Genomic DNA, 21621 nt, shown 5'->3' with positions numbered 1-21621 from the left:
TGCTTGCCTTGCATGGCTAAGGCCAAGGTTCAATCCCTACATCTGGGGGTGGGGGGAGAAAAAAGAAAAATTAAACAAAGAGCATCAATCCTTCTCAAATTCTTCTAAAATACTGAAGAAGAGGAAATCCTTCCAAATTCATCTTCTAAGGACAGAACTATTCTGATGACACAGCCATGCAGAGACACTACAAAAGCAAACAAAAAACTACTACAGACCAATATACCTGATGAACACAGATGCATATATTTACAAAATGCTACTGAACCTAATCCAATAGCACACCAAAGATATCATTCACCACTATCAAATGAGATTCATCCATGTTTCAAGCTGTGTAAATACCTAAGATGTTATGCTGCAGTAAAGAAATCAAAAACAAAACTCACAGCTCCATTTAAATCATTACAGAAAAATCATTGGGTAAAATTTTACATTCCTTTATATGAAAACCCTCAATAATTAGAAATTGGAGAACTGTGCCTCAACCAAATAAAGGCAATGGATGAAAAATGCAAAACAACACCACACTGAATGGAGAAGAGCTGAAACTATAAGATCAGGCTCCAGTGATCAAAGGAGACAGATGAAAAGCAGCTAAACAAGGCTTTATTGAGATTCACTCCCGGACAAGACCCTCCAATCCAACAGAGCAGGTCCAGGAGAATCTTGCCCAGGCTCAGCCAGATTGGAATCTTACTAGGCTTAGGGCAGGAAGGGAGGGGTTGGGGCAGGAAAGGGAGGTTTTTAGAGTCCCTTGTCCTCCTGGGTTTGGTCGGGGGGATCTTGCTGAGATCCATGTCCTTCCAGGATTAGTCAGGAGACCCCAATGATTGACAGGTGGTTAGGAGGCACCATCACTGCTTGTCTGTCAGCACCTAATGGGTTGTTCTTTCCTACAGGCAGATTGCCTGGTGCTTTGTTCCCTTAGCCACCTCAAACCAACCTAGCATCCTGGCCTTTTTGATGAGATATAGGGTCTGAATTCCATCTGACTATTTCCTGCTGGCTAGGGGTCCTGGGGGAATGGGATAGCTCCGGTGTCCGGTGCAGTAGGGAGGCGACTATAGGGGTATAGGAGCATCTGGTTGTAAGTCACTTTGGAAATTTCACCCATGCACTTTTGGGAGAACCTGAGGAGGCAGGGAGCAATCATTAATAGAAGTCCTATTACTAACAGGAGTTAGAATGTGAGTCAGCCACATAATGACTGACTCATAATGAGGGCAGCCACATAATGAGCCAGCCTGGCCAAGGGGCATCTGATTGTTGCTTTTTATGTCTTTCGCCCAAACGACAGAGGGCGTCAACATTCTTTTTGACGAATCCAGTTTCATTGATATAGTAGCAGCATTCTTCTTTCAGGAACAGAGAGGTTCCTCCTTTGTCTGCCATCAGGAGATCTAGGACTCGAAGGTTCTCGGATGAAACTTGGGCAAGAGATGTTATTTGCCTTTGTAGGGAAGTGACAGAGGTAGCCGATGCCTCTACCACTTCCTGAAGTTGTTGTTCAAGCTTCTGAGTAGCAGTTACTGTATAACCAAGTCCTCCTTCCCCCAGCCTGGAGGCAGCAAGTGAGGAGGACAGATAAAGTCCAACTACTACTGGTAGAAAGATGAACTGTGTTGCCCTGGAAAGGGAGGTGGTAATAAGCCATGTTAACTCAGCATCACTGTACAGAGTTCATTGAGGAACCAAAGTGGAAGGAACACAAAAAGTGAACAGCATGCTGAGGCTTAGATTTTTTGATAGGGAACCATTGCACCAGAAAAAGAACCCCAGGGCGCAAAGGTTGAGGAAGAGTTTTGAATAGTGCTGAGCCAGAGGCAGTGTAGCAGCAGGGGAAATTCCCTGATGAGTTACAAAAAAAGAGGCACTTCCTCAAAGGATGGAGAGGACGGCCCTTGGAGTATGGTTGAGGTATTGAGAAGAAGGTCAATGAGAACTGCAATTAAAGGAGTACAATCCAAACCTGCACAAAGGAAACAGTCTGATATGTTACTAACTTTGGATAAATTGAGAAGCTGAAGGCCCTGACGTATTAGGGCCATCCATGAGAAAGGGTCAGCTTTACCATGGGCAGGGCATCCAGCTGGTGTTGGAGTTCTTTCTCTTGCTGCTGGATGGTTATGAGAATTTGAGGGAACACTTGTACATAAGTTCTTCAGATTCTCATAGAGGCTGAGGGGAGTTTGGCAAAACCCCAAAAATAAAATTTATCATCAACACCAGAAGCCCATTTTGGGTCCCATCGGCCCCAAATAGTTAATTTGGTGTATATGCGTTTCTCATAGCAAGGTTTGTCTAAAAAGCATTTCTTCCATGAACTGTAAGGGCACCTGCCATAGGTGTTAGGCCAGCATTTAAAAGATTCCTCAGTTTGGTCTGATATGAAGCATAGCATTGCTGAACACAGGTGGGAGAGGTGGCTTGGTTGAATCCAGTAATGGTAATGGTGACTGCTCAATTGCAGCCAGTGGAAGGGCAATCACCTTGATCCATAAACTGAGAGTCAGTGGTGCCATCTTCGTGCGATGTCACTTGGATATAGAAGCGCCATCTGTGAGTTGGAAGAGAAGCTTGAGAGAAATTAATAATTAATAAAAGAAAAAGAGGGTTGGCTAGTAATCTTGAGTTTGGTGAGCCCCAGTGTGGTGAAAGTCCAGGACTGGACATTTGGAACAGGCACCTTTTTAAGGTGGGAGACATGGTACCAAGGGGAGTGGCCCAAGAGCTTGGCCATTGTTGGGGTAGTAAGTATGACTGTATGGTGTCCATCCTGTGAGGTTCCAACAATTGAGGATGCAGTTCCTAAAGTAAGGATGTGTCACCCAGTTGAAGAGGATCCAATTCGGTTTGTGGTTGTGCTGGGATTGAGGCAACGGATGACACAAGAAAGCACCGGTCTCTGGACTCTCCCTTAGGAGTTTGTGTGGAAGTGTGAGATAGGGCAGAAAGGACACAAGGGGAGGAGGAGTGATTGGAAAGCTTTGGTTGATTAAGAAAGGTGCCCACAGAGTAGCTCACAGGGGCTAATGCCTGAGGGAGTTCCAGGGGGTGCCTGAATTCAGGTGAGTGCCAATGGCAGGAGATTGGGCCAGGACAGCCTGAGTTCAACAGCACGTTAAGTGAAATGATCCTTGAGAATACCGTTAGCCCTCTCAATTTACCCAAGGATTGGGGTCGGTAGGGGATGTGGAGCTCCAAGTGATGTTGAGGCCTTTGGAGACTAGTTGAACAACCTGAGAAGTAAAGACCGGAACTGTTTTCTGACTAAATGGAGGTGGGAAGTCCAAACCTGGGAATGATCTGCTCAATGAGGATGGCGACAACTGGTGTCAGCAGTTTCCCTGGCGGTACGGAAGGCTTCTTTCCAACCTGAAAAAGTATCAGCCAAAGTAAGTAGGTAGTAAAGCTTTTTGTGCCAGGCATGTGAGTGAATCCCATCTTCTAGTCTTCAGCTGGCTGGTGGCCACTCATCTGATGCATGCCCTCTTGTGGGAATACTGTAGAGCAGACAGAACAAGTGGCGTGGACCTGCTGGAGAATAGTTCTCATTCCTGGGAAGTAAAAGAGGGGTTGTAAAAACTGAAAAAGTAGTTTGGGGCCTATATAAAGATATTTATGAATGTCCATCAATAAACTGTAAGCTTGCTGTTTGGGGAGGGCAATTTGATCCCTCAGGAAGATCCAGTCATCATCCCCGAAATGGTCATCTTGGGTCACTAGGTCCCATCGTTCCTGTGGGGAATAGTTAGGTTTAACTGTGGTGGATAGAAATAGGATAGGGGCTGCTGAGAATTTTGCCATTCGTTCTTATGCTAGTCTGCTTTGTTGTTGCCCATAGCTATATGGTCAGAGGAATTTTGATGTCATCTGCTGTGTATGATGGCCACTCGTGATGGCAGTTGTAGTGCCTCTAAGAGTTTGGAAATCAGAGAGGCATTGACCACTGATGATCCTTTTCTGGTCAAGAATCCAAATTCCTTCCAAATAGTCAAATATGAATGAGCAATTAGGAAGGTATATTTGGAGTCTATGTGGATGTTAACCTGTTTGTCTTTGGATAGAGTGAGAGCTCTGATAAGCACAAAAACTTCAGCCTTCTGGAGGTGGTTCCTTCAGGAAGGCAGCTGGCTTCTAGAACTGAGGCAATGGTGACTACCACATATGCAGCTCTACAGGGTCTGTCACAATCCATCACTGAATTGCCATCCACAAAAATGGTTAAGTCAGGTGAGGGAAGTGAGTAATCAAAGAGGTCCTCGCAGGGTGATCACAGGGCCTCCAGCACCTGTGGACAGGAATGGTTAGCACTCGAAGTGGGTGAGGATAGTGGGAGGAGTGTGGCAGGATTGAGGGAAGAAAAAGAACGGGTGGTAATAGTGGAATTTTCCATAAAGAGAAGGTGGAATTGTTGAATTCTTAAAGGGCTCAGAAGGGGAAGAGATTCATTATTTAAGAGGTCTTGTAGTCAATGGGTAGAGAATACAGTTACTGGTTGGACCAAGGTAAGTTTTAGGGCTTCCTTAGTTAGTTCTGCTGCTGCTTCCAGTGCTCAGAGACATGGTAGCCATCCACGAACCACAGAATCAAGCTGCTTGGAGAGGTGTGCCAGCTGCTTATAGGAGGGCCCAGTTGGTTGAGCAAGGAGGCCAGTGGAAAGGATGGTTACCTTGTCTTTCATCCGTAAAGAGGTGGAAAGGATGGTTAGGGTTAGGAGGACAGAGAGTGGGAGAAGATTTAAGAGCATCCCTGAACTTGTAAAAGGAGTTGGCTAGTAGGTTAGGGGAGGTGAGGAGCCCGTAAGGGGTCTCCTTAGCTTCCTGGTATAAGGACTTGGCAAGGAATGCAAAGTTGGGGGCCCAATGCCTAAAAAAGCCTAGCCAGACCCAGGAAGAAGAGGATTTAGAATGCAGTTTCAGGTGGCTATAAGTCACGGAGAGCTTGAATTCTGTCTGTTGTCAGGCTTTTAGAGATTGGAGTGAGGAGTATACCTAAATAGGTGACTGAAGGGGTAGTAAGCTGGGCCCTGGCTGGAGAGACCTGATAGCCCCAGAACCCCCAGGAAATTGAGAAGCTGAACACTTTGAGTCTGGGAAGTCTTGAGGGATGAACTATATAGGAGAAAGTCATCCACATACTACAAGAGAGTGCAATCCCCCAAGTCACGAGCAGTTAGATCCTGTGCCAAGGCTTGTTCAAAGAGGTAGGGACTGTCCCTGAAGCCTTGGGGTAGGACTGTCCATGTCAGCTGTTGAGACCTAAAGGATGTAAGGTATTCCCATGTGAAGAGGTAATAAGGGTCAGGATGGAGAGACACTATAAAGAAGGCACCTTTAAGATCCAGGTCAGTAAAGTGAGTGATCGAATGGGGAATATGAGAAAGAAGAGTGTAAGGATTGGGAACCATCCAGTGGATGGGAATAACTGCCTCATTAATTAGGCAGATATCCTGGATTAAGCTATAAGCTCTTGAGGGTTTGCGGACTGGCAATATGGGAGTTTGCAGGGAGAGTCAATAGGGATGAGGAGTCCCTAGGCAAGTAAACGGTCTATGAAGGGTTTAAGTCCCTCCCTGTGAGTTTTCTGTACCAGCTGTAAGGTCAGGCACCAGTGATCACCATGATCAACTGGTGTTCATCCCAGGGATGCAAAGTTGGTTCAACAAACAGAAATCAATAAATTCATCACATCAATAGACTTAAAGATAAGAATCATATGATCATCTCAACAGATGCAGAAAAAGCATTCAATAAAATACAGAACCACTTCATGTTCAAAACACTCTCCACCAGACATCTAGAGATGTTCAGGAGAAGGCTTCCCTCTCACTCCAACATCAACTGCACCCACACCAGCCCAGAGACTCTGTACGGATAAAACTGGAAGGAGCCGCCACTTCTAGCCACCTGTGGGGACCCCATATTGTCACATTAACCTCTCCCACTGCCATTAAACTTACAGGAATAGGCCCGTGGATACAACACTCTCCAGTTTAAAAGGAAGTAGATATTGAGAAATCCACCACCTGCACATCTGAGGCCAACCCCGAAACCCACTCAGACCCACACTCCAGAGGCCACCCCAGACGTTAATTTGCCAACTCACAGGACCCAAGGAAATCAAAGCCCTGCCTCAGTCACAAATCTGAAGGCTGACTGGCCAAACCACCCTGGAAGCTTCAGGAATTCAGTGGGGGATGAGTGGGGGCCATAGTCACAATGTCACATTGCTGGATTAGGACTAATGACATTAGTTGCCTTTCTGTTATCCATAGGTCTGACTGGCAACAGCCCCAAAGACTAAATTGACAGCTCTAGCATTGGACTCTAGTGTGGTAAACTTACTAGGGGAATATGCTGCTTTTTGTAGTGGCTTATGTCTTAACTGAATCCTGAGACAATGAGTCACAGCTCTTTCCCACTATGAACCTCTCAGAAATTCATCTCTCCCTCAGGGAGCAACAGAATGGATACATGCATTGAACCATTCCCTCGTGGTTTGTGCATCCATGAGGAAAAAACCTATGCAACAGGACCACCATGCCCTCCCTGCTATGCTCCACTCCTCCTGAGGGATGTGTTCCCCCACCTGTTCCTAGTCCCCCAGGTTCTGCTTCTCCAGATATAAAAGGGATGACAGAATTGCCACTGTGCCTGGTACCTCTATTTACCCTGCAGTGCCAAGCAAGTGTCACCTGGCAGAAAAGGGTTTTCCCTATTAAGAATGTACGAAGACATACTGGACAGTAAAAATAACAATATGAGAATATTGGGGATTCAAGACTGTCCCAAGGTTTCAGGCCCCACCTGTTGGGAAACCAAACCAGGCCATTAACCCCTATCTAGACTCAAATCAAGTAAGACATGATTCAGACCCTCAGCTCTATCAGATGCTAAACAAAACTTCCCCCTTCTCAATGATCTAAACCCCATGTAGGAAAAGACTGCTGGCACTGCTTACCCCTGGAGGCTCCCCAGTACCTGGCCACATCAGCACCCCTAAGGAATTTGACCAGCAAAGGCTCTCTCCCAAACTCTCTTTAAGAAGAACTATTCTGCATGGAGTCCAACAATTATTTATTGTAGATATTTTAATATCACTAAGTTTTGCTTTAGCTTTTGTTTCAATTTCAGGAGTTTTGCTATATTTTCAGTTGTAGTTTTTTTAGTTAGCCTTTATTGATGTTTTTGATATTTTAAAGAGTATTTTTAAAAATTTCATCTTCCGATTGTTGCTAAAATATACATAATATATTTTGTACATACATGTACATGTTTTTTAAAAAGCCAGCCTTATAACCAGTTACCTTGCTAAATTCATGTCTAAATTATAATAGTTTGTTCACTCTTTTTGTCTTTTTATATTTCAGTTTTAGATAGCCTATTCATTATAATCTTTATACCACTTTTTTCTTCATTGCACTGGCTAGGATCTCCAGAAGTACAGATAGTAGACATTTTTGCATTTTTTTCTTCAAATCTAAGAGAAAATGAATCATTTTATCATTGTATGAGATAAGTTAAATTTTAGATAATGTCTATGACATTAGGGAAATTCCTTCAAATCCTAATTTTCTGAAGTTTATTATCATGGACACTTGCTGAATTTCATTAAATACTTGTTTTGAAATGCTAAGAATGATTCTTTTCATTCAATAGAATGAGAAGAATCATTCTATTGAATTCTATGCATTGATTTTTAGAATTTTCTTAAATTATGGTGAAATGCATATAACATTAAATTTTGCCACTTAACTGTTATTTTTATATAAGTCAGTGCTTTTAATGACATTTATATTGTTGTGTATTAACCACTACTATCCATGCCCCGAACTCTTTTCATCTTGAAAGGCCAAACCCATCATCACTCCTTAAACAACAATTCACCATCTCCTCCCCACTTCACAGCCCCTGAAGATAACTATTCTACTTTTTCTCTTTACAAATTTGAATACTTTAGCTACCTAATATAAGGAGAATCAGACACTATTTGTATTTTTTGTGATATTTTACTTAACATAATACCCTCAAAGTTTGTCTATGTGCACTTAATTTTGCATTACTGGAATTGGACACAGGGGCACTCTACCACTGAGCTACAACCCTAGCCCTTTTTTAAACATTGAGTCAGGGTTTCTTTAACATAGCTGAGGCTGGCCTCCAGCTTTCAATCCCCCTGCCTCCACCACTCAAGTGGCTGGGATTAACAGGCATACACCACCATGACCAGCTATGTGGACTTATTTTGAGATGTTAAAGCAACTTTGTATTCTTGAATTAGATTCCACTCAGACATTATATGTTTAATATATTATATTTTTAATACACTTTAAGATTTGTCAAATTTTAAACTTTTGTAGGATTTTATGTCTCTCCATATTGTCTTGTATGTTTCCCTTTTTTTTTTAGAATTTTCAAATTTAACTGGAGCATTAAATTTCTACATCTCTGTGGGGTACCATGTGATGTTTCAATACTGTTTCCTTTAGTGTAATAGCTTTGGCAGACTTTTTTTCAGATTATGATGGACTCATAAAATGAATTGAGAATTATTTCATTTTGTTTGCTTTTTTTTCCCTCTTATTTTGTGTTTGGTTTTGATTCTCTGTAAAAGTTTATGTAAGATTGATTTTATTGGTATTATAGGTGACATAAATGAGCCAGGAGTTTTCTTTGTAGGAAAATTTTAACTTATGAATTCAATTATTTTTTGACTACATATGACTACTGAAATTTTCAATCCTTGTGTAAGTTTTTTGCTTATCTGTTTGTAATTTCTCCATATTTTATCAGATCATATAATTTGGGGCTTTAAATAGTTCATGATATTTTATTATTATAGTTCTAATATTTGTTTGATTTGAGTAATGTTCTCCTTTACAATTCTCCTACTGGTAATATTTGGGTAATATTTGCATACTCTTTTTTGTGAGTTTAAGCTTTTGGGGACTTAATATTTTATTAATCTCTGCCAATATCATTTCTGATGTATTATACAGCTAGTTTCTTTTTCTTATGTTCTTTTGTTTTCTTTTATTTGGATATGATTCATGCTTCTTTTTTTAGCTTCTTGGAATGAAATCACAGATAATCATAGATTATAACAATCATAGATTTCAACATTTCTTTTTTGCTAACATTTATATTTAAAACTGTAATTTCTTCATAAGTATGTATTTAGCTGAACACAATTGTTCTTATCTCCTTTATTAAGAAATAGTTTATATCTAATCACAAGTTGTACCAGTTTAACCTCATATTTTGGTAAGGTTTGGCAAATTTATACACCTATATTACCAACACCAAAACCCAGAAACTTAGAACATTTTTATCACCCACAACCATTTCCTCTCCTTTCTCAGACAATTCTGCCAATTCTGTCTCTAAGGAACCAGAAATCTCACCCTTGACAATATAGATCAGGATTTTCTTCTCTAGGCTTTCATACAAATGGAATTATACAGGTTTTATTTCCTGATTCTACCTTCTTTCAGACACCAGTTTGGGATTAATTCCTGGAGTGTATGTCAGTATTTCATTCTCTTTTATTGCTAAGTAGCCTCCCATCACAATAACACCATAATATATTCACCCATTGGTAGAAATTTCAATTATTTTCAGTTTGAGGTTATTATGAATGACTCTTCTATGAATGTAGACCTTTACTTTCATACTGCATAAATTTCAGGGTTTGGAACTGTTGGTTCATATAGAAAACATGTATAACTTTATAAGACACTGCCAAGTTGTTAAAGTATCTATACCATTTTGCAAATCAACAGAAAAACATAAATTTTCCAATTACTCTTAAGTCTTTTTTTTAGAGAATTTTTAATATTTATTTTTTAATTCTTGGCGGACACAACATCTTTGTTGGTATGTGATGCTGAGGATCGAACCCAAGCCACACGCATGCCAGGCGAGCGCGCTACTGCTTGAGCCACATCTCCAGCCCTCTTAAGTCTTGACATGGTATCAGCATCTTAGAATTTTTAGCATTTCTAATGTGTATAGTAGTGCTTCACGGTGGCTTTAATTTGCATTTCCCTGATGATGGCTTTCAATATTTTTCATGTAATTTATGGTAATTTCTGTCTCTTTTGTTAAGTACATGTTTAAATCTTTTGCTCACTCCAAGACTTAGGTGATCAGGGCCCACTACCTGCCACCATAAGCTGCACCTCACAGCTTCAGCACACCAGCAAGGAAGAATTCGATACTTTTCACAGCAAAGAGACTGATCCCCGCAGCCTGGAGTGGGTGGTGGAAGTCATGCCTGGTGTTCTGTAGTGCCAGAAGAACAGGAGAAGGATCCCATTTCTCTGAAGAGAGTTTGAGATGGCAGCAGTGGACTGGAGGGGTTAGGAGGACCAGTTGTACCACTCGGAAGCCTACTTAAGAAAAAATACAAGACAAATACATAGGGACCTGTTCCTCCATTGTCTGAGTATGTTCCTCCACCAAATCCAAATCCCTTGACAAGCTAGTGACTGCTAATCCGTTTGACAGCAACTGTAATACAGCATAAGTGAAAAGTAGAAGAAGTGGGACAAAAACAAGATCCAGGAGAATACTCATTGCAACACCAGGTGACACATATTGTTCTGACCAGGCAGAACCTCTCAGCTCCTAATGCAGGTAATTCTAAAGGCCCTTCCAATCCATAAACATAATTTTTCATACATGTGTGTTCAGATTACTGCTCTGGAGTAGCCTCATGAGCTATGGGTTAATGACACTTTTTCTTTCTTTCCTGATGTGCAGCCCACCAACATAGCATGTGGATATGTTCTTCTAAAGTATTTCAGAAATCCTGCTTTAAGACTCTATGGAATCTGCCCCCATGAAAAACATACAGGATTCGAAAAGGGTTGTTTTATTTTTCACATTTGCATCTAGTAATATGCAAATGTGAAAAATATCCTTCTCTAGAATCAAACTGGAATTAACCCAAAGCAAGATAAAGTCACAATACTCCTATGTATTTAACAAAATAAAGCTTGGAACATCTGACACAGAAACCTTCCATGTTGATGACAGGAGCTTTGTGAGGAACAATGGTGTAGTTTCTGTTGCACAATCCACTGGAGTGCTTTTTGGAGTGCTTTTTGATCTAGGAGTGGTGACATTCCCTGGAAACAATCCCCAAGACCTCCTAAAGAGCCAGGTTGCTTCTCAGCAGTGAGAAAGCACTGTGCTCCAGCTGAATAGCTCTTTGGGTGCATCCCCTGAGAATGGCTGACCTTGTTCCATCCTTCAGTACTGGTGCCCACACCATACAGATTCTTGGTTACTGTTTTTGTTAACACTGTTGTTGAGGTATAACTGAAATTTAATTTGTACACATTAATGTACAAAACATGATGTTTGGATACACTGTAAAATGATCAGCACAAATTATTGAACTTATCAACTCAGTCATCATTTTCTTCTGAGTGTATGGGTGTGTGTGTGTGTGTTTGTGTTGACAGTTCCCAAGATCTATCCCCTTAGCAAATTTTAAACATCCCATATTATTAACTGTATTCACCATGTTATTCATTAGATCTTTAGAAATTCTCCATCATGTATAAACTTTATACCCTTTAACCAACATCACCTACCCCTTTTCCCTTGGCACACCAGCTGGTGGATCCAGACCACCAACTGGTAAATAAAATTTCTGTCTCCTGCTTTAAGATCAACTTGGTGATTTATTGCAATCTTGCCTTAACATTTTGGAGTCCCCAGCAAGATGATCACCAGAGTCAAGGCTGTGGCTCTCAGGCATGCAGGAATCCTGAATCCTAAGAAGCAGAGAGAGGCATCCTCCCTCTAGTTTTGGGAGCTCTGTGCTTTAGGAGGGTCTGGACCTCCTGTGATTTCAGCATGTCCATGAAAGCACTGGTGTTTTGCACATCTGTAAATCCAGAGGCTTTGAAGGAGGACAGAACTGCATGTGTTGGGAGGTACCTCATTTGCTCTTTCCATTTGACTTGATAGTAAATCAAGAGGTTCTGAGTGCCTGATATTAAATATTAAATCTTCTAAAGTATATCAGGGGCTCTCCTCAGGGGGTATATAGAATGAGCGCTTGATTGTAAAACTTTTGTTGAAGTGTTTCAAGTGCTTGATTGTAAAGCCCAATGGTGTATCAAATGACCTTGAGTGAGGCCTCAGTCAAAACCCAGCAAAGCTCTAATAAATGGACCATGACATGATCTGGAGGCTGGGATTACATGGAGAAGAGAGTGTCTGTCTTGTGTTTTTGTCTTGTCCTATTTGTTATTTGTTGTTGTTTGTCCCCTTTTGTTTGTTAATCTTCATTTCAATTTTTTTTCCAACTGTTTGCCCTAGCGAGACAAGACAGCCACAGTCACACTCAGTGCCTAGTTGAATTCTTGTCTCTCACCTTCCTTTTATTTCTGCCTATTGTTTTAGTTGTTAGCCTTGTCATGGGAAACCTAATGAAACCTGGCCTGATACCTACCTGGAGAAAAAGAAAATGGTTTAAAAGGTTTTTAACTGTGCTAACTAAAGCTTGCATTGAAATGTAAATGGCTGCCAACAGGTGTTAAAAGTAAAAGCTGAAGGTAATAAAATCATTCTAGAGATTGCCTTCCTTTAGGAACTGGGCAAGTGATTAGCAGAGTAGACAATGTCATTTCCTGCAGAGGGCAGATTAGAACTAGAGAGTTTTATAGGATTAGCATTTCTAAGATGTAAACATCATTTTGTCTAGGATATTTGGCTTTTATCAGTCAGCCCTAGATATTCACAAAAATTGCAGGTATGCACGAATAACTTCCAACTATTGGAGGTGACCCAAAGTTTTTACCATGTCAGTCCAGCTGATAAATGTTTTTCAGGCTAAGATTTTGGTGGCTGCTATCCAAGAGACTAGAAAAACTGGCTTAGAACAGGACCCCAACCTGTGGGGTCTCTCCCAAGAAGACCAGTGGAAGCAGGCTCCCTTGCTACCTCTTTGAGAGATTCCTTGACTATACCCGCTTAATTCTTTTCACCTCTGATGAGTGGGTCTGCATCAGGATAGAGACCAGGAAGGCCTTTACAATTTTGTATTTTTTGAGCTCATGATTCAGATCAGGCATGCCTAGGTTAATGTTTTTCTGATTAGATCTATTTTATCTAACTATAAAGGTGTTTTTACATTCTGCTTTGTTCAGAGGCTAATTTACAAGGGATAGCTCTTGTAAGATCAGGCGAGGTGAGCAGCAACCAAAGGAGGCAGATTTTAAAAGGCCACCCAACTAGGCTTTGAGATATCACTCGGAGCGGAACTCGATCCGACCAACAGAGTGGCGTAGAGAAGGATCTGAGGAGGAACCGCATGGAAGCTTGACCGGACTGGACGTTTATGGGGCTTACAGCAGGAAGGGAAGGGCTTGGGACAGGAAAAGGTGTTTAGAGTCCCTTGTCCCATTGGAGTTGGTCAGGGAAGTTGGCTGAACTCCAGGATTGGCCAAGGGGTTCTGCTAATTGACAAGTGTTAGTCAGCAGATCCCACTGATTGACAGGCATTTCCATGGGCGCCTGATTGATGTTTCTTTCCCGTGTGGGCTGCTTTGTTCTAAGTCACCACCACTGACCTAACAGCTCTCAATTTAATAGGTTTCAAGATAAGCTGAAAGATCTTTATTTGTCAAAGTGTTTTATGTACACTGGTGATTGTCAGTCTACGTATATTGACATGACTACATATGTTTGGTACCAAAATTGGCATATGAGCTCATAAATTAAAATAAAAAATAGATACAAATACCTTTTGTTCATGAGATTTAAAGGTTTAATTTAAATTGGGTAAACAAAAAAAGTACAAATGTCTTTGAAGTTACTAATACACAGTTTTGTTTCTACATGGTCAAATAGTTGTTGATAAAATATGCCTAATATCCATTGTTTCTAGGGTTTTTCTTGAACAAAAAAAAAGTGATACTGTTCAATGTACTTGACAGCTTGGTTTTTAAAAATAAGTAAATTAGATTTAAAATATAATTAATCATAAATGTGTTTGCTAGAGACATCTAAGTGGGTTACAAAGTTAAAATGCTAACTGTTAAATGCTGAGAGCCATAGCTAAGTAGGAATGACGCATGGCAATTTCCTTGTCAGCCTACCCTATGTTGCTTAGAGGAAGGACTGTCCATTGTGGAAATGGGCTTGCCTTGGACCCAGGTCATTTGCAGTGACATTGCATTAATGTTTTGAGAAAGGTGACCCTGCTCAAGGACCAGGGTGGATCCGGGTTTAGGGAGGATCCTGCTGGATTAGGGTGAGTCCAGGTTTAGGGTGTATCCTGCTGGGAATAGGGAGTATCCCGCTCCTTGGTTTTAGGGCAGTTCCAGGTTTAAGGTGGACCCTGCTGGGAATAGGGCCTATCCTGCTGCCTCAGGCGCCTGCCCATTCCTTGAGTTCCCATTGAGTTCTCCCGGGATTCAGAGAGTATTTGGGGATGCAGAGCCCAGTGGAAGTGTGAATTTTCCCCAGAACATGTGTGTAGAGTGCCGGTGACAGTTTGAGAATAAAGAGTTGCTGTTTGAATGTACAAGGTGTGTGGTGGCTTGTGATTTTGTGCCCCGCCAGACTGCGGCAGTTAAATATAGCATCAAGCATGCTTTAACTCCTTAAATTTCATAAGGTAATATACTTAAGCATTATTGGTGTTTTCATAAATTGGAAAATTTAAAAAGGAGTATAAGATTACTTTGTGTCATCACTATAAACAAGGTTACTAAGAGTTCAAAGTCCCAACAGCTATAATTCTATATACAAGAGGTCCAAGGTTTCAACTGCATTTCAATTAAGGTACTATAAATAACAAAGTATTTCATCTTATTAAAATGAAGTAGTTTAACTAGATTCAAAAATTTGTAAGGGTTATTTCAGAGTAAAAACAAAAAGATGGGTCAATAGATGTAAAAAATATTTTAAATCTTCTAAATAAAAAAATATATTTAGTAAAAGGAGAAAAAAATTCTAGGTAAAAAAGTCTTTATGTGGTAAAATAAAATTACATCTATGTAAACAACAAGAGGATCTAATTAAGTAATAAAAAGGTCTATATAAATGCAGGATAAATTTTAAAAGATTTGTGTAACTAAGTTGGTTATATATATATAAGTAACACAAACAGTTAAAGCTATTCAAGATTTTTCCCTAAGGTTAAATATTAAAGTACAACTACCAATGTTTGATCTATATGTTAAAATGATAAGGATTTCGTGAAACATCAATTTACTCTTTACATTGTGTCTGTTAAGTTTTATTCTCTAGAGCAACTAGTCTTAAAGAAATTAAGGTTTGTGCAACTGTTTAACCAAACAGCAACTATTATTTTAGAGTATTGTACTATGTTACAGAGTCTAGTTGTTTCTTTAAAGGCTAGACTTGGTTAATAAGAAAACATCAATGTAATTAGGGTACTATTGCTCTTCTCTACATATTAAATGTGTTTTTATCTATCAGATATACAAGTCTTTAAAGTAAAAAATTTAAAGGAGCATTTTATCAAGCTGGTATTCTCCAAACTATAGTTGTCTGTAATGGTAATTTTAGACTTATAAGGATAACAAATTTTATTGGGGATTTATTTATTTAGCCTTTCTTTGATTTATGTTTTAGATGTAACATCATATTGTGTTAGCTAATATTCATATAAACTCAGGAAACAATATATGTTAACTTTATAAAATGATATCTAAAAAAGGATAAAACATCAACTTCAGAACTAGAATACTTTACCTAAGATTTGTGAAGAGTCCCACCTTAACTAAGGCTCTGCCTCCCATCTTACTACATGTTAAAATGGCTCCAAATTAGGCCAGATTTCAGTTCATTTAAAGTTGTATTCAAAAGATTGATATTATTGTAAAGATTACTGTGATCTCAAACAGGGGATATAATGTAGAACTCAGTAAAGTTTCAAAATTATGTACAAACTATGTTTTTACTCTTGTAATTTCACTCTGTATTTTCCTTATAACTGTTGCCTGTTAATGTTTTGCAGAGGTACTGCTTTAAGAACACACAACCTAAGCTTATTTGAGATATTAAGCCATCATCTATAGACAGTAATTAAAGGGGATTAAAATTAACTATAAAGTCATAAACATTAAAGTTAAAGCCCAGTACTCTTGCTTTAAGTTGATAAGACTGACTTTCTGGGTGTTTAAGGCCAAGGCTTAAAAATTAAGATTAAAATAAAGGGGCCAAGAAAACCAATATTTGGCTCTTGCCCTCTGAGTCAGCCTGAACCCAGGTAAAAGGAGAAGAGCTTTGCAATCCCAGGCCACATAACCTCTGGATCACGGAGATTAATGAGACCACTGGAGAAGGGAAAGCCAATCAGTACACATGCTGCAAAAGAAAAGGCTCATTGGAAAGGGAAAATATCCCTGATGCTTCCAAAGGACACCAAATGGTCAGTAAGACTATGACCCAGCATATCACAGGTGGCACTAGCAGAGCTAAAAGTCTACTCAGAAGTTCCCCAAGAGTGTTCCCCAAGGGAACTCAGCTGTCTCTTAACAATAGATAGGAGCAAGGTCAGTTGACCAGCTTGATCCAGCAAAAAGAGTTAAAACCAAAGCACAGCCATTCCTGGGTATTTAAGAAATAATAGTTATTTTAATGTAACTTAAGATGTACACTTGTGTTAGCCCCCAACAATAAGTAAAACTTAAGGCAACAAAAGAGTGATTCTTAGGCAAGAAAGCCTGATAACTATCAAGAGAAACTGCCAGAGCCAGAAGTTTTTAGTCAGTTTAAGGCCTACAGTTCTTCCTAACCTCCTACACAGGTAGACTTAATCAGCATTTGCTAGTATAATTATCCAGCCCTAAGTAACAAAGATAAAGGGATATCTACTGACACAGAAACCATGTCAATAAAAAGACATTTTACAAAAATCAGATGACATTAAGAAGCTTAATTAAATGTTGTGCTTACATTCCTGATAATTCCTGACAATGTTAAAGATTTACATTCCCAAATAAAGGCTTCCTAGACTTTGTGAGGCTGTGTTATGGTGACAACTTCTCAATTCTTACACCTCTTGGTGAGAGATTATTGTTTCTATCATCTTCATGATATTTATTGACAGGTTCCAGATGCTACAACTGCTATTTTGTATTAATCTTATTTCAGTACTCATGTCTTTTTGTTTCTCTCATAGAAGCACCCATCCACAGGTAAACCAGATTTTTACCATGGACCCCTTGAAAAAGGGGCACCAAACTGCTGGCCCCACTGCACATCACCCCCTCTCAGGTCAAAGCAGCAAGTGCAGTCATCGCTCTTTTCCTTACAGCAGTAGGAGGTCCCTAAAATTAAAAGGAAAAATTGCAGTCAGTATAAATAAGTAATTTGGTTAAAAGACAAAATGGACGTCAGTTTGGGTCCAAAAAAATGTTAATCATGTTTTTTCTCTTGCTTGGATTATGTTATAAGATCCAAGCAGCTAAGACAACATATTTCATCAGTCAAGTTAATGTATATGCTTGGCCATTACAATCTCTTACCTAATTTAAAAGATGAATCAAAAGTTTGGTTGTTTCTAGAAAAGGGTGGAATGTTATGGGCCAGGCTATATGGGCAATGACCAGACTCCATTTTTCCCTAAAACTCCATGGCATATAAGAAATGCTTCTCCCAGGGAAAGTCCCACCTCTGTACACATTAACAGATGCTTAGCACAGCATGTTTGGCAACATAAAATGGCAATTCTTATGCAATGTAAAAGTGTTCTTTCTTTGGTTCCAATTTTTCTTGGACAATGTTCCCTGTCAGAGATTGATTGTCTAGATGTTTTTTAGTAACCATTCTTTAACTTGTACACAACTAGGGAAGTTTTGGCCCATCTCTTTTCTGCTTATGATTTTAGTCATGAGATTTCTTTATGGTTTTGAATCATAGCAACAGCCACTTATGCTTTAATATGGTTTTGGACTATAAAAGGTATACTCAACCCTAGGAGGGGGTCAAAGGGTGTAGACTTGCAGACTACCTTTTGGCCCACCAGCTGGTGGATCTGGACAACCAAACTGGTGAATAAAGTTTTTAAGATTGACTCAGTGATTATTGCAATCTCACCTTAACACAATCATCAGCACCACATAAAAATAAACTTAAAAATTAAAGGCATTGTGTCCATCTACAGCTAAAGATATTTTTTTTTTAAAAGACTGAATAAATAACCAAGTGCAGTTGCAGAAACGTATAATCTCAGTGGCTCAGGAGGCCAAGGCAATAAGCAATATAGGAAGACCCTGCCTGTCTGTAAATAAACTATAAAACAAGAAGTGGGGATGTGCTCAGTATTTAAGCACCCCTGGGTTTAAGTGGCTGTTGCTATGATTCAAACCCATAAACAAGTCTCATGACTACAATCATAAGCAGAAAAGAGAGTGGGGGGCTGGGATGTGTAGCTCAGTGGCAAAGCATCTGCCTTGCATTCACAAAGCCCTGGGTTCAACCCCCAGTTCCAAAAAAGACAAAAGAAGAAAAAAGAAAAAGAGAGTGGGCCAAAATGTCCCTAGTTGTGTACAAGTTAAAGAATGGTTACTAAAAAACATCTAGTACCCAAAATGAAAAGACTAAATAATATTCTCATTCTCATATTCATCCCCCAACATGTATTCTTTATTCATCCTTCAACAGATCATCAGGTACTTAAGTTGTTTCTATACACTGGCTATTGTGAATAAGGCTGCAGAAATATAGGGTTCCTAGATCAATCATATGACAGTTCTGCATTAAAGAATCTGAGGAAATACCATACTATTTTCCATAATGCCTTAGTAACTTATCTATGAGGGGAATGTGCCAGAGCATATTAATTTGCTTAAAGCCTTTATTTTTTCTTTTTGTTGTTGTTAATAGAACACAAATAATATTTAATATCTAATCTAGGCTGTATATTCTGAATAGAGAAGTTCCTTTGATTTCTCTTCATGGATAGTCTAGTGTACTGCAAATCCTACTTTAAGACAACAAGCATGTATTTACCAGTTTTGGATTTGTTAATGTAAATGTTTAACATGTTTTAATGTTTTTATTGTGAAATACAGTAAGAAATTTATTCATATATATCTATGTAACTCACTCTTCTAAAGTTGCAAATGTAACTCTGATACTTAACCATTAAGTATTTGTTTGCATGCATGTTTTCTTTTCTCTTTATCATATATTAATGTCTAAAGTCTATTTCTATTCATACATATATCTATCTGCACACAAACAAATAGAATTAGGTTTGAAATGGAAATCAGATTTCAGACACACTATGTCTAAGAAGTGCATGTGAGGCTTTAAGAACAAAATCACAGAGCCAATGATATGGCAAGGTGGTGGAGTGCTTAGCTATCATGTTTTTGGCCCTGGGTTCCATCCTAAGCACCACCAAAACAAAAGGAAAAAAACAGATTTAGTGTTGCTAAATGCTTAGGGTTTACTAATATTCCTCCTATTCAAGACAGTTTTGAATCTTAATTTTTAACCTCTGCTTACATTTTGACCCATTTCCCAGGTTTCATCTTGAGAGACCCAATTTTTGGTGATGAGTTGGAGAGAGAATTGAACGCTTACTTGTATAGGGTTGACAAATTTATCACAAAAGCACTGGAACCTGCAGCCAGATGCTGCAGGGCCTTTGAGAGTAAGGGGACTTGTTCTGGGTTCACCTGAGGCATCTGGGGACATTCTGCCTCAGGCAAGGAACCTGAGTGTATGAACAAGCATAAATCAATGAGAAAAAGGAAGAGGGTTTGTGATTCTTTCTCTTAGAATACTCAAGTTGGAATAACCCTCCATCAGCTCTCTGCCATCACAGATCCAAGACCTGGCCAAGCCCTCATGATGAATCTGAGCTCAGGAAGCTCATTCCCTGCTGAGGCAAGGAGAAGGCCAAGGGGAATGCTGGGCCCTTCTCAACTGCACCTTAGTATTTCAAGGTTACCTTTTTCTGGAAGCCCCTGTTTTGGCCTGACCTGCCACTTGTGTTCTGGACAACTCATGAGATTTCCACTGGTAACTTACCCCAGGAGCTGGATGGCTTCAGTCCCCTCCCAGACTGGCATCTTTGGTGCACTATCAAGAAGCTACAAGTCTTGAATATCTGAGGACTGAAGGTGTCTCACTGCTGCAGCTCTGAAAAAGAATGAAAGGAAACTGGCATTGGACTCCTCTACTTTCAGTGTCAGGTACAGCTGCTTCTTACTGATCCACTGGACTTGGGAACTCTGATCCCTTACTGACAAAAATAAAAGAAAAACAGATTTAGTGTTGCTAAATCTTTAGGGTTTACTAATGTTCTCCTATTCTAAACAGTATTGAACCTTAATTTTTACACTCTGTTTTCATTATGACCCATTTCCCAGGTTTCATCTTAGGAGACTCCTGGTTATCATTTTTGATCATTTAACCTTCTCCTGTTTGAAAGTATTCATGATCCTTATACTTGAAACACATGTATTCTTATGATGAAATAGATGTAATTTGGAAGCGGGTAAGTTAAATTCATTACAAACCTCATCATAATTGATCCTTCCTCAGTCCCTGTCAGAAAATGTTCTGTGGCAGAATCCCTCAAGTAGTATACCAGGTAAAAAAAAGTTCTGCATTATCAGAAATAATAATTGGTAATAGAAATTATACCCTGGAAGTAAATGTCACTAGTCCCCTAGCAGGGCTATACCTAGCAATTCACACTGCATGCTCTTGTATTCACCAGCTGTTACAGCTTGAAGAGTTATCATAGGACATCTACAATTTGACACCAAAATGTGTGTATTTGAATTTTGTTATTTCATGTTCCCAGCTTATTTTTCATGAGGCAAAGTTAATTTGGATCTCATGGTATATTTAAATGTTTCAACATCTTATGGTTTAGATTTTAGGTGTCCCCCAAAAGCTCATGTGTAAGATAACACAAGAAAGTTTTCAGGTGAAATCATTTGGTTAGGACAGCCTTAAACCAATCAGTGCATTAATTCCATCATGGTGATTAACAGAGTGGAGAATGTAGGCAGGTAGACTGTGCCTGGGAGTGGAAATGCCTTTGGTATACATTTTGTGAGCTGAGCTTATTCTATGCTTCCTGATCATGTCCTGAGACACTTTTCTTAATAGCACTCTTCCAACTTGATGTTATGCCTCACCTTAACCCCCAGAGAAATGGAGTGAGCGATCTATGGACTGAGACCTCTGAAACTGTGACACATACCCCAAAGAAAAAAAAATTCTTCCTCTAATTTTTCATGTCATGTCTTTTGCTCATAGCAAGGAAAAATGTAAAATGCACCAGTTCCCTCTTATCAAAGATTTCATTTTTCCATGAGTGAATAACATAGTAAAATATTATCTACTGTCATGTATATCTGAGAAGAACAAATAAAAAGTGATTTCACTTTCTATCCTTTCACTTACCCATGAATTACCTATGTAATTCATTTTGTAGAAATAAATATTGTATGCATTTTAAATTGCTCACCATTCTGAATGAATGATGAAATCATGCAATATCACTCTGTCCTGACCATGAAGTGAATCATACCTTTATTCATGCTCTATAGGCTACCCACCTATTATTACCTTGACAACCATTTGGGCATGAGATATA

At 39.4% G+C, this 21621-nt stretch overlaps 1 long non-coding RNA gene across 4 annotated transcripts in view; it reads right to left on the bottom strand.

Moving 5' to 3' along the window:
* Window positions 1-587: 587 nt before the first annotated feature.
* Window positions 588-21621, bottom strand: part of LOC144376181 (uncharacterized) — a 50111-nt gene continuing 29077 nt past the window's right edge. For all 4 annotated transcript variants that reach the window (XR_013436366.1, XR_013436367.1, XR_013436368.1 and 1 more), the window contains 2 exons: window positions 20040-20150; window positions 588-17326 (listed from right to left, as the gene is read on the bottom strand). This is a non-coding gene — a long non-coding RNA (uncharacterized LOC144376181). The remainder of the gene's footprint in view (window positions 17327-20039; window positions 20151-21621) is intronic.

The sequence above is a fragment of the Ictidomys tridecemlineatus genome, chromosome 3, assembly GCF_052094955.1.
Source record: "Ictidomys tridecemlineatus isolate mIctTri1 chromosome 3, mIctTri1.hap1, whole genome shotgun sequence".
In the NCBI taxonomy this organism is placed as follows: Eukaryota; Metazoa; Chordata; class Mammalia; order Rodentia; family Sciuridae; genus Ictidomys; species Ictidomys tridecemlineatus.
Note: the sequence above shows the minus strand (reverse complement) of the source record. Positions and strands in the feature narration are given on the sequence as shown.